The 12951-nt window shown below is 47.4% G+C and overlaps 5 non-coding genes across 5 annotated transcripts; all 5 read right to left on the reverse strand.

The window, feature by feature from the left end:
* Positions 1-5982: 5982 nt before the first annotated feature.
* On the reverse strand, positions 5983-6055 carry Trnak-cuu (transfer RNA lysine (anticodon CUU)). Its single transcript has one exon. It is a non-coding gene; the product is annotated as a tRNA-Lys (tRNA).
* A 1445-nt stretch (positions 6056-7500) lies between these two features.
* Positions 7501-7573, reverse strand: Trnak-cuu (transfer RNA lysine (anticodon CUU)). Its single transcript has one exon. It is a non-coding gene; the product is annotated as a tRNA-Lys (tRNA).
* A 1462-nt stretch (positions 7574-9035) lies between these two features.
* Trnak-cuu (transfer RNA lysine (anticodon CUU)) lies at positions 9036-9108 on the reverse strand. Its single transcript has one exon. It is a non-coding gene; the product is annotated as a tRNA-Lys (tRNA).
* Positions 9109-10554: 1446 nt separating this feature from the next.
* Positions 10555-10627, reverse strand: Trnak-cuu (transfer RNA lysine (anticodon CUU)). Its single transcript has one exon. It is a non-coding gene; the product is annotated as a tRNA-Lys (tRNA).
* A 1453-nt stretch (positions 10628-12080) lies between these two features.
* On the reverse strand, positions 12081-12153 carry Trnak-cuu (transfer RNA lysine (anticodon CUU)). The gene has a single exon. It is a non-coding gene; the product is annotated as a tRNA-Lys (tRNA).
* Between the last annotated feature and the right edge of the window lie 798 nt (positions 12154-12951).

Consider the following 12951-nt stretch of genomic DNA (forward strand, 5'->3'; position numbering starts at 1 on the left):
GGGCTTCTTTTGCGCCGCCTGATCCCTCTCCTCAGGATGAGTCGGGACAGGCCGAAAATGAAACTGTGACGCAGAGATTAGCACGAATCACGTTGCTCATGGAGCAAAACATTAAAAACGGAAAGATAAGTCAAGCAGGACTCTCAACAATTAAAAATGAATTGGCTGCATGGGCCATTGCCCACGCAAAGTTGGAAGGAAGGGTGGAAGAATTAGAAAAAGAAAACAATCGATTGAGGAAACAACCAGTTAAAACCTGGGCTGCCGTGGCAGCGCAAGCTCCCACGAAGCCCAAAACGACCAGAGATACCATAGATAAGGTGACTAAGAGGCCAGATACGGCAGTCTTCTTGAGGACCCTGCCGGGCCAAGACACAAGTGTCAAAAGAATCCAGGAGCTATTTACGACTACTGTGGACCCTGTAAAAGAGAAAATAAAGATCAAAATAATCAAACCTAGCAAGAATTCAGTAATAGTGGAAGTCGCATCCGAAGAGGATAAAGAAAAAATATTGAACAACCACAAATTAAATTCAGTAATTAAGTGTGAGCCTCCAAGGAAAAGGAACCCTCTCGTGATTCTGTACGACGTTCCAACAGTAATGACCAATGAAGAGTTATGCGACACAATCAGAAAACAAAACTTTGAGCATCTGAGTGAAGAAGAGTTCAAAGACTGTTTTAAACTCAGATTCAAGACAGGTCCACGGGGTCGAGATGTGGTACATCACGTCGCTGAGGTTACAGCGCGGATGTGGAAAAGCATTACGACAATGGGCAAAATATATGTTGGCTTTCATGCCATCAACACTAGGGACTATGTCGTGGTACCTCGTTGCCACAACTGTGGCGACTTGGACCACATTCTCAGGCTGTGCACCAGGGAGTCGGCCTGCACAAAATGTGGAGAGAACGGTCACAACCGTAAAGACTGCAAGGCAGCGGCAATCTGCATACCATGCAGGAACCGAGGCAAGAAATCATGCGGAGCCACAGGTCGAAACTGCCCAACATACCGGATGCTTGAACAAAGACTGATTTCCAGGATTGATTATGGGTGAGCCCGGCATACTGAACAGGATGCCGAAACATAAGTCCCCGAGCAAAAGGAGGAGGGATGCTATGAGGGCTAACAAGTTTAAGTTGTTCTTAAGGTCGCTTACGAGCACCGAGAAAACTGAAAATAGAGCCACACAGACTGAGATCTATATGATAAATATGGCAATACAGACAGACCCCCCCATAGCTGCAGCTCCCTCCTCCGAAAGCCGGGGAGCAGAGCCGACAGAACACCAGAAACGGCAAGGGCATCCTGTGGCTGTGGCAGTTTCCAGAAAGGAGCAGAAAAATGTCATTCAACCGATACAGGAAAACTTGATAACCAGTAGCTCTAGTACAAGTTCTCCCACACAGGGTACTCCAGTAGTTAGACTACCACCTGTGGACCCTGTAAGAGTGTACCCCAACTTGGAGTACACCATGCAACTAGCAAGACTTGAGCAGCCGGCTACCCTGACCACTGCCCTGAGACATGTGGTTCATGTAGGACACGAAGAGGGACGAAAGATAACCTTCTCGGTGATGGAGGCTGTGGACAGAATTCAACTAAAATCAGTGAATCTCCCCACTGACTTTGGAGCCCTGCGAGACTTGTTAAGAAAGGTGTTTGAAAGAAGGGGCGAGAAATTCGACCTAAACGACATCTATGAACAGGCAGTTTTGGCGAACGGACGAATTGCGTTCGACTGGACTAAGACCTGGCCACATGACCGAGTACACACCTACTTTCCATAATGACCAAAATAAACATAGGACAACTAAACACTCATAATAGTCGACTTGTGATGCAGGAACTGCGAAGGGAGGTGGAGGAGAGGAGATTGGATGTGCTCTGTCTGCAGGAGCCGTACTCCCAAGCTGGGAAAGTCGCATTTGCTGCCGCCACATGGCAAGTAATAAGCAGAGGAGAAGACCCAAGGGCGGCAATTATAATTACAAACAAACTCGTGAGAGTAACCACACTCTCTCAGTTTACAACTCCCCATTGCAACGTCGTGGAGCTCCAATCTCCAGCAGGAATCATCACCATCATTAATATGTACTTCCAGTATGGAGATGACATTGAAATACACCTAGACCACCTGATGAGGGTGACCACGGCGTTGCGGGGAAGGAAAATTGTAATAACAGCTGATATTAATGCCAAGTCCCCCCTATGGTTCAGTGGCACAAGAGACGCAAATGGAGAAAAGGTGGAAGAATACATTATGGCGTCGCAACTCGTGGTGGCCAACAGGCCTGGTAATCCTCCTACCTACACGGCAGGAGGAGGGCAGGGTACAAATATTGATGTCACTCTCGTGACACCAAATGTAACAAACATCATACAAAATTGGAAAGTACTAGGAAACGCCACCACTAGCGACCATAACTTAATAACTTTCACAGTAGGGGAGAGAAAGTGCCGCTGGGCCATGGGGTGGGAAATACAATTTAACTACAGGAAAGCTGACTGGGAACGCCTGGCGAGGGAGTGCGACATTCCTCCATTACCGGAAGATGACATACAACAAGACATAAACGTAGACAACAGAGCAGATGAACTAGTAACTGCAGTAACCAGGGCGGTGAGGGCTGCTGTACCGATCAGGAGGAAGGCCATGGCGGCTTCTCCATCACCGTGGTCGCCTGAACTGGAAGATCTACGCCAATCTGTCAGGAGGCTAAGGAGGCACTACCAGCGCAGTGTCGTCTGGCAGGAGAGACAAAGGTGGCAATTGCAGTACATGGAGGCAAAACAGAGGTTCCAGAGTGAACTACGCGAAGTCAGAAGGCGAAGCTGGGAACACTATGTGCTCAGCCAGCTAGCACTGGATCCATGGGGACTCCCCTATAAATTAGTCAGGAAGAAAATCCGCTCTCCTATGGAGCTATCTACAGTCAGGCACGGGGACAGGATGACGGAGTCCTGGCAGGAGACTGCTGGGGTCCTCCTCCGGTCCCTGCTGCCTGATGACAATGCGGATGGGGAGACAGAGGGACAACGGCAATTGCGAGAACAAGACCGTGAAATATATAATAATGACACGGCGGTCTACCCCTTCTCAGAAGAGGAGGTGGCGACCCACATAAAGCAACTTAAAAGAGGCAAAGCTCCTGGGCCAGACGGCATTGTGGCGGAGGTGGTGCAATTCCTGGCACCCCAGCTGGTTGCCCCGCTTACCCACCTCTATAATGAGTGCCTGAGGCAACAACAGTTCCCAAGAAGGTGGAAAACTGGGAACGTCGTCATCATTAAGAAGGGACCGGACAAGGATCCTGCAGAAGTAAAGTCGTACAGGCCGATCTGCCTGTTAGATTTGTTTGGAAAAATCTTGGAAAAACTGCTGGCTGACAGATTGGCAGCACATAGAGTATTGTGCGGGATGAGCAGCAGGCAATTCGGTTTCAGGCCGGGGCGGTCGGCATCTGATGCAATCGCCCTGGCGGCCGAGGTCTGTGGCTCGACCCCGCACAAATACGTGGTGGGCATCATGGTGGACATCAGTGGTGCCTTCGACAACCTGTGGTGGCCCTCGCTCTTCTCCTGCTTGCGGGAGAAGGAGTGTCCAGGGCCGCTATATGGCTGCCTGAGGAGCTACTGTGAGGATCGGGAGGTCTGGCTATCATCCCCTAGCGAAAGGGTAGGGAAAGCTGTCACGAAAGGATGTCCCCAAGGATCGGTCCTAGGGCCGCTCTTTTGGGACATCCACATGGAGCCATTACTAGACAGCCTGCAACGAAGTGAGGATGTGCTAGAGGTGATAGCCTACGCTGATGACCTCCTCCTGATGGTCGGTGGCCGTAGCCGAGAGGACATAGAACCTAAAATAGAGAGAGCGTTAGACAGACTCCTACAGTGGTGCCACACCACGAAAATGACCATATCACCAAGCAAATCGACATACTTACTACTTAAAGGACAACTAATCAGGAACCCTACGGTCAGAATTGACGGCACACCGGTACTGCGAAGATGAGACACACGTTACCTAGGAGTCATCACTGATGAGAAATGGAACTTCGGAAAACACATTGAAACTCTAACCCAAAAAGCTCTGCAAATATTAAACAACCTCATTTCCATAGGACACAAAAGATTTCACCTACCTCCACATCTCATTAAACTTTATCACAATAGTATCCTAACTTCAGTAGTGGGTTACGGCTCCGGGGTCTGGGCGCACAGACTCACGAGGGTTGTGCCCGCCATGGCAGTGAGAAGGGTTCAGAGAAGCATGGTTCTAAGATCTGTGGGCGCTTATAGAACATCTCCAGGAGGGGCCCTATTAGTCATAATGGGGCTCTGCCCACTTGACATCAAGATTAGGGAGCAAGCAGCCTGGTATTGGGCAAAAAAAGGGAACCAGGGGAAAATAGAAGAAATCATGGGTGTGAGGGTAGAGGACAAAAGGGGGATTAGAAGAAGGGGGGAATAACTTTGGCAGGGGTCCTGGGAGACAGAAGAAACCGGTCGCAGAACCTTTCAGTTCTTGCCGAACGTGAGGGAGCGCTTAGAAATGAAGTACTTTCAGCCAACACGGGGACTGATCCATTTTCTCACTGGTCATGGACCCTACCCGACATACTTATGTCGGTTTGGGAAGAGGGCTACGCCCGCGTGTGACTGTGGCGCGCCGGAAGGCACTCCGGATCATGTGATTTACGAGTTCCCTCTCTTCAATGATGTAGTGACTACACTTCGAGACGGACTACCGAACCATGACACGTATCAACTCCTCAGACGTGAAGACACTTTTCAGATGATTAATACTCTGGCCAACGAGGTATCACGGAAAGTGTTAAATGAATATCTGAGGGAGATAAACTAAGAATGCGAAAATGAACACCGATATTGTCTAGATCCCTTTTCCCATACCGCCAGCGCGCGGACTGGCCGACTTCACATCACAGTTGGGATCCGCCACGCGCAGGATTAGGGGGAGGAGGGGTTAATCTCACCGACTTAGAGATGCACTGGATTTGACTTAGGATAAGTTAGTTTCGTAGGACTTAGAATAGGATATTATGTTAGGTTATGGAACTGCAGCGAGTTAACATCTTGGCCAGCCCAGTGCCGGGGGCAAGCTCTTTGGGGTTAGCTCGAAGAGCAAGGCTTGCAAAGTAGGTTTATATATTCTACTGGCACATATGTGACGCTGCAGGTGTAGAAATTAGCAATTAGTGACAGTAATAGTTTCTTAAGTAGTAGGGATAGTTAGTATAGTGCCCATTGTTGTAGTAACCTGTAGCACATCATATTTTGTAGCATGCTGCATGAAACAATAATAAATGTATTAATATTACGACCCACTAATGCTATAAAGGAAGTGGGTTAATATTGTATAATTATTATTATTGATGATGAATAAAGGTTTTTTTTCTTTAAAAAAAAAAAAAGGCTTTATCTGCGCCATTTGCCTTAATCACATCTGAGAGTAATTCTTAATAAAAGGCATGTCGCTAATTGTTCGTCATCACAGATACTGTTTGCTATATGTCCACGACGCGCAACTGATTTCCAAAATTCGACTTCTTCCTTTGAGGATGGAACTCACGACCCTTGGTTTACTAGTCCAGTGCTCTACCACTGAGCTAAAGAAGCGGGGCCTAGCGGTACTTTTGCGTACTTCGTCCTTACGGTCGTCTGGATCATCAGACTTCAGCTGACAACACTTCATATTACCGACTAATATTTGCAGCTATGGCGACCCATTACTGCTTGGCTACACATCTGACACGTAACCGATGTCCTCTCCAAACAACAACACTTGCATTTCAGAACATGTCTTTCACACATGTCTACAAAATCACCTTCACCTTCAAATACAGTTTCCTTGCGACTGACAGAGACGTAGGCAAAGTTTAAAGTTGCTATTTCCATTACATCACGTTAATCAGAAAAACAGTAATTTACATCTGCAGCGGAACAAAATTCCGTTCCGCCCAGCGTGGGGCTCGAACCCACGACCCTGAGATTAAGAGTCTCATGCTCGACCGACTGAGCTAGCCAGGCTGCTTGGGTGAATATTTGCCGAGCAGCACGTCACACAGTACTCGTTTGGGTTGGGTGGTTCCATATAGAATCTCTCCATGCTGCCTAATGTTTTCCTAACGTCACACCCGTCACGTACTACACTTTTATTTCATAATCATTTCTGAGAGGTAAAGGAATGCATGACAACCTGCAGAGCTAGTGGCGTCAAAATTAACACTCATACTTGATGTGACTCAAAAGGCGAACGAGTTACTTTCCAACGTTGTTTTAGATGTGCAAGTGCCAGTGGAAACTCGCGGTGACGGCACTCTGCCGACCGTTTCTCTAGTTAACACCGGTCTTGTAGTGTGTGTTTCAAGCTCAAGAGCATCTCCAAGCAGAAAATGGTCCACAGCAACATTCAGACGGTTTCGTACTTCTCAAATGCTACATTAAAACGGTATGTTTCTTTTTCAGAACTGATAAAACACGAGCGTGACTGCATTCGAACCTGTAATCTTCAGATCCGAAGTCCGACGCCTTATCCATTAGGCCACACAGTCACTGACGACCAAGTGCAACTTATATATGACTCATCTCGAAACGCTCACACCCCTGATAATTTGTGTTTTCGTTCTACACAGCCGCTGCCCTTGCTCTTTCCCACCCATTCGTTACATTCAACCTCTTACGTGACCGACCAAATATAGACTGGGAAACAAGACCACACACTTTGTGCATACGGAATCGAAGGCAGGGCGTGCCTCGCCGCATTTGCCACGATGGCCATTTGCTACTTCTGCAGAAGCGGCGGCGGCGACGACGACGACGACGACGACGACGACGACGACCGCGAGTGGCTCTGACATATGTGAGAAATACATCTATAAAATGTAATTCAGACTGCCTCGTCCCACCTTATGCTGTACCGCTTTGGCAAAGGCTTTATCTGCGCCATTTGCCTTAATCACATCTGAGAGTAATTCTTAATAAAAGGCATGTCGCTAATTGTTCGTCATCACAGATACTGTTTGCTATACGGCCACGACACGCAACTGATTTCCAAAATTCGACTTCTTCCTTTGAGGATGGTACTCACGACCCTTGGTTAACTAGTGCAGTGCTCTACCACTGAGCTAAAGGGGCGCGTCCTAGCGGTACTTTTGCGTACTTCGTCCTTACGGTCGTCTGGATCATCAGACTTCAGCTGAGAACACTTCATATTACCGACTAATATTTGCAGCTATGGCGACCCATTACTGCTTGGCTACACATCTGACACGTAACCGATGTCCTCTCCAAACAACAACACTTGCATTTCAGAACATGTCTTTCACACATGTCTACAAAGTCACCTTCACCTTCAAATACAGTATCCTAGCTACTGACAGAGACGTAGGCAAAGTTTAAAGTTGCTATTTCCATTACATCACGTTAATCAGAAAAACAGTAATTTACACCTGCAGCGGAACAAATTTCCGTTCCGCCCAGGGTGGGGCTCGAACCCACGACGCTGAGATTAAGAGTCTCATGCTCTACCGACTGAGCTAGCCGGGCTGCTTGGATGAATACTTGCCAGGCAGCACGTCACACAGTACTCGTTTGGGTTGGGTATTCCCATACAGAATCTCTCCATGCTGCCTAATGTTTTCCTAACGTCACACTCGTCACGTACTTCACTTTTATTTCATAATCATTTCTGAGAGGTAAAGGAATTGCATGACAACCTGCAGAGCTAGTGGCGTCAAAATTAACACTCATACTTGATGTGACTCAAAAGGCTAACGAGTTACTTTCCGACGTTGTTTTAGATGTGCAAGTGCCAGTGGAAACTCGCGGTGACGGCACTCTGCCTACCATTTCGCTAGTTAACACCGGTCTTGTAGTGTGTGTTTCAAGCTCAAGAGCATCTCCAAGCAGAAAATGGTCAACAGCAACATTCAGACGGTTTCGTACTGCTGAAATGCTACATTAAAACGGTATGTTTCTTTTTCACAACTGATAAAACACGAGCGTGACAGTATTCGAACCTGTAATCTTTAGATTCGAAGTCCGACGCCTTATCCATTAGGCCACACAGTCACTAACGACCAAGTGCAACTTGTATATGACTCATCTCGAAACGCTCACACCCCTGATAATTTGTGTTTTCGTTCTACACAGCCGCTGCCCTTGCTCTTTCCCACCCATTCGTTACATTCAACCTCTTACGTGACCGACCAAATATAGACTGGGAAACAAGACCACACACTTTGTGCATACGGAATCGAAGGCAGGGCGTGCCTCGCCGCATTTGCCACGATGGCCATTTGCTACTTCTGCAGAAGCGGCGGCGGCGGCGACGACGACGACGACGACGACGACGACGACGACGACGACGACGACCGCGAGAGGCTCTGACATATGTGAGAAATACATCTATAAAATGTAATTCAGACTGCCTCGTCCCACCTTATGCTGTACCGCTTTGGCAAAGGCTTTATCTGCGCCATTCGCCTTAATCACATCTGAGAGTAATTCTTAATAAAAGGCATGTCGCTAATTGTTCGTCATCACAGATACTGTTTGCTATACGGCCACGACGCGCAACTGATTTCCAAAAATTCGACTTCTTCCTTTGAGGATGTAACTCACGACCCTTGGTTTACTAGTCCAGTGCTCTACCACTGAGCTAAGCAAGCGCGGCCTAGCGGTACTTTTGCGTACTTCGTCCTTACGGTCGTCTGGATCATCAGACTTCAGCTGACAACACTTCATATTACCGACTAATATTTGCAGCTATGGCGACCCATTACTGCTTGGCTACACATCTGACACATAACCGATGTCCTCTCCAAACAACAACACCTGAATTTCAGAACGTGTCTTTCACACATGTCTACAAAATCTCCTTCACCTTCAAATACAGTTTCCTTGCGACTGACAGAGACGTAGGCAAAGTTTAAAGTTGCTATTTCCATTACATCACGTTAATCAAAAAAACAGTAATTTACATCTGCAGCGGAACAAATTTCCGTTCCGCCCAGCGTGGGGCTCGAACCCATGACCCTGAGATTAAGAGTCTCACGCTCTACCGACTGAGCTAGCCGGCCTGCTTCGGTGAATACTTGCCGAGCAGCACGTCACACAGTACTCGTTTGGGTTGGGTGGTTCCATATAGTATCTCTCCATGCTGCCTAATGTTTTCCTAACGTCACACTCGTCACGTACTTCACTTTTATTTCATAATCATTTCTGAGAGGTAAAGGAATTGCATGACAACCTGCAGAGCTAGTGGCGTCAAAATTAACACTCATACTTGATGTGACTCAAAAGGCGAACGAGTTACTTTCCGACGTTGTTTTAGATGTGCAAGTGCGAGTGGAAACTCGCGGTGACGGCACTCTGCCTACCATTTCGCTAGTTAACACCGGTCTTGTAGTGTGTGTTTCAAGCTCAAGAGCTTGTCCAAGCAGAAAATGGTCAACAGCAACATTCAAACGGTTTCGTACTGCTCAAATGCTACATTAAAACGGTATGTTTCTTTTTCACAACTGATAAAACACGAGCGTGACAGTATTCCAACCTGTAATCTTCAGATCCGAAGTCCGACGCCTTATCCATTAGGCCACACAGTCACTGACGACCAAGTGCAACTTGTATATGACTCATCTCGAAACGCTCACACCCCTGATAATTTGTGTTTTCGTTCTACACAGCCGCTGCCCTTGCTCTTTCCCACCCATTCGTTACATTCAACCTCTTACGTGACCGACCAAATATAGACTGGGAAACAAGACCACACACTTTGTGCATACGGAATCGAAGGCAGGGCGTGCCTCGCCGCATTTGCCACGATGGCCATTTGCTACTTCTGCAGAAGCGGCGGCGGCGACGACGACGACGACGACGACGACGACGACGACCGCGAGAGGCTCTGACATATGTGGGAAATACATCTATAAAGTGTAATTCAGACTGCCTCGTCCCACCTTATGCTGTACCGCTTTGGCAAAGGCTTTATCTGCGCCATTCGCCTTAATCACGTCTGAGAGTAATTCTTAATAAAAGGCATGTCGCCAATTGTTCGTCATCACAGATACTGTTTGCTATACGGCCACGACGCGCAACTGATTTCCAAAATTCGACTTCTTCCTTTGAGGATGTAACTCACGACCCTTGGTTTACTAGTCCAGTGTTCTACCACTGAGCTAAAGAGGCGCGGCCTAGCGGTACTTTTGCGTACTTCGTCCTTACGGTCGTCTGGATCATCAGACTTCAGCTGACAACACTTCATATTACCGACTAATATTTGCAGCCATGGCGACCCATTACTGCTTGGCTACACATCTGACACGTAACCGATGTCCTCTCCAAACAACAACACTTGCATTTCAGAACATGTCTTTCACACATGTCTACAAAATCTCCTTCACCTTCAAATACAGTTTCCTTGCGACTGACAGAGACGTAGGCAAAGTTTAAAGTTGCTATTTCCATTACATCACGTTAATCAGAAAAACAGTAATTTACATCTGCAGCGGAACAAAATTCCGTTCCGCCCAGCGTGGGGCTCGAACCCACGACCCTGAGATTAAGAGTCTCATGCTCTACCGACTGAGCTAGCCGGGCTGCTTGGGTGAATACTTGCCGGGCAGCACGTCACACAGTACTCGTTTGGGTTGGGTGGTCCCATACAGAATCTCTCCATGCTGCCTAATGTTTTCCTAACGTCACACTCGTCACGTACTTCACTTTTATTTCATAATCATTTCTGAGAGGTAGAGGAATTGCATGACAACCTGCAGAGCTAGTGGCGTCAAAATTAACACTCATACTTGATGTGACTCAAAAGGCGAACGAGTTACTTTCCGACGTTGTTTTAGATGTGCAAGTGCCAGTGGAAACTCGCGGTGACGGCACTCTGCCTACCATTTCGCTAGTTAACACCGGTCTTGTAGTGTGTGTTTCAAGCTCAAGAGCATCTCCAAGCAGAAAATGGTCAACACCAACATTCAGACGGTTTCGTACTGCTCAAATGCTACATTAAAACGGTATGTTTCTTTTTCACAACTGATAAAACACGAGCGTGACAGTATTCGAACCTGTAATCTTCAGATCCGAAGTCCGACGCCTTATCCATTAGGCCACACAGTCACTGACGACCAAGTGCAACTTGTATATGACTCATCTCGAAACGCTCACACCCCTGATAATTTGTGTTTTCGTTCTACACAGCCGCTGCCCTTGCTCTTTCCCACCCATTCGTTACATTCAACCTCTTACGTGACCGACCAAATATAGACTGGGAAACAAGACCACACACTTTGTGCATACGGAATCGAAGGCAGGGCGTGCCTCGCCGCATTTGCCACGATGGCCATTTGCTACTTCTGCAGAAGCGGCGGCGGCGACGACGACGACGGCGACGACGACGACGACGACGACGACCGCGAGAGGCTCTGACATATGTGAGAAATACATCTATAAAATGTAATTCAGACTGCCTCGTCCCACCTTATGCTGTACCGCTTTGGCAAAGGCTTTATCTGCGCCATTCGCCTTAATCACATCTGAGAGTAATTCTTAATAAAAGGCATGTCTCTAATTGTTCGTCATCACAGATACTGTTTGCTATACGGCCACGACGCGCAACTGATTTCCAAAAATTCGACTTTTTCCTTTGAGGATGTAACTCACGACCCTTGGTTTACTAGTCCAGTGCTCTACCACTGAGCTAAACAAGCGCGGACTAGCGGTACTTTTGCGTACTTCGTCCTTACGGTCGTCTGGATCATCAGACTTCAGCTGACAACACTTCATATTACCGACTAATATTTGCAGCTATGGCGACCCATTACTGCTTGGCTACACATCTGACACATAACCGATGTCCTCTCCAAACAACAACACCTGAATTTCAGAACATGTCTTTCACACATGTCTACAAAATCTCCTTCACCTTCAAATACAGTTTCCTTGCGACTGACAGAGACGTAGGCAAAGTTTAAAGTTGCTATTTCCATTACATCACGTTAATCAGAAAAACAGTAATTTACATCTGCAGCGGACCAAAATTCCGTTCCGCCCAGCGTGGGGCTCGAACCCACGACCCTGAGATTAAGAGTCTCACGCTCTACCGACTGAGCTAGCCGGGCTGCTTGGGTGAATACTTGCCGAGCAGCACGTCACACAGTACTCGTTTGGGTTGGGTGGTTCCATATAGAATCTCTCCATGCTGCCTAATGTTTTCCTAACGTCACACTCGTCACGTACTTCACTTTTATTTCATAATCATTTCTGAGAGGTAAAGGAATTGCATGACAACCTGCAGAGCTAGTGGCGTCAAAATTAACACTCATACTTGATGTGACTCAAAAGGCGAACGAGTTACTTTCCGACGTTGTTTTAGATGTGCAAGTGCGAGTGGAAACTCGCGGTGACGGCACTCTGCCTACCATTTCGCTAGTTAACACCGGTCTTGTAGTGTGTGTTTCAAGCTCAAGAGCTTGTCCAAGCAGAAAATGGTCAACAGCAACATTCAAACGGTTTCGTACTGCTCAAATGCTACATTAAAACGGTATGTTTCTCTTTCAGAACTGATAAAACACGAGCGTGACAGTATTCCAACCTGTAATCTTCAGATCCGAAGTCCGACGCCTTATCCATTAGGCCACACAGTCACTGACGACCAAGTGCAACTTGTATATGACTCATCTCGAAACGCTCACACCCCTGATAATTTGTGTTTTCGTTCTACACAGCCGCTGCCCTTGCTCTTTCCCACCCATTCGTTACATTCAACCTCTTACGTGACCGACCAAATATTGACTGGGAAACAAGACGACACACTTTGTGCATACGGAATCGAAGGCAGGGCGTGCCTCGCCGCATTTGCCACGATGGCCATTTGCTACTTCTGCAGAAGCGGCGGCGGCGACGACGACGACGACGAC

Source organism: Schistocerca gregaria, chromosome 8 (genome assembly GCF_023897955.1).
Source record: "Schistocerca gregaria isolate iqSchGreg1 chromosome 8, iqSchGreg1.2, whole genome shotgun sequence".
In the NCBI taxonomy this organism is placed as follows: Eukaryota; Metazoa; Arthropoda; class Insecta; order Orthoptera; family Acrididae; genus Schistocerca; species Schistocerca gregaria.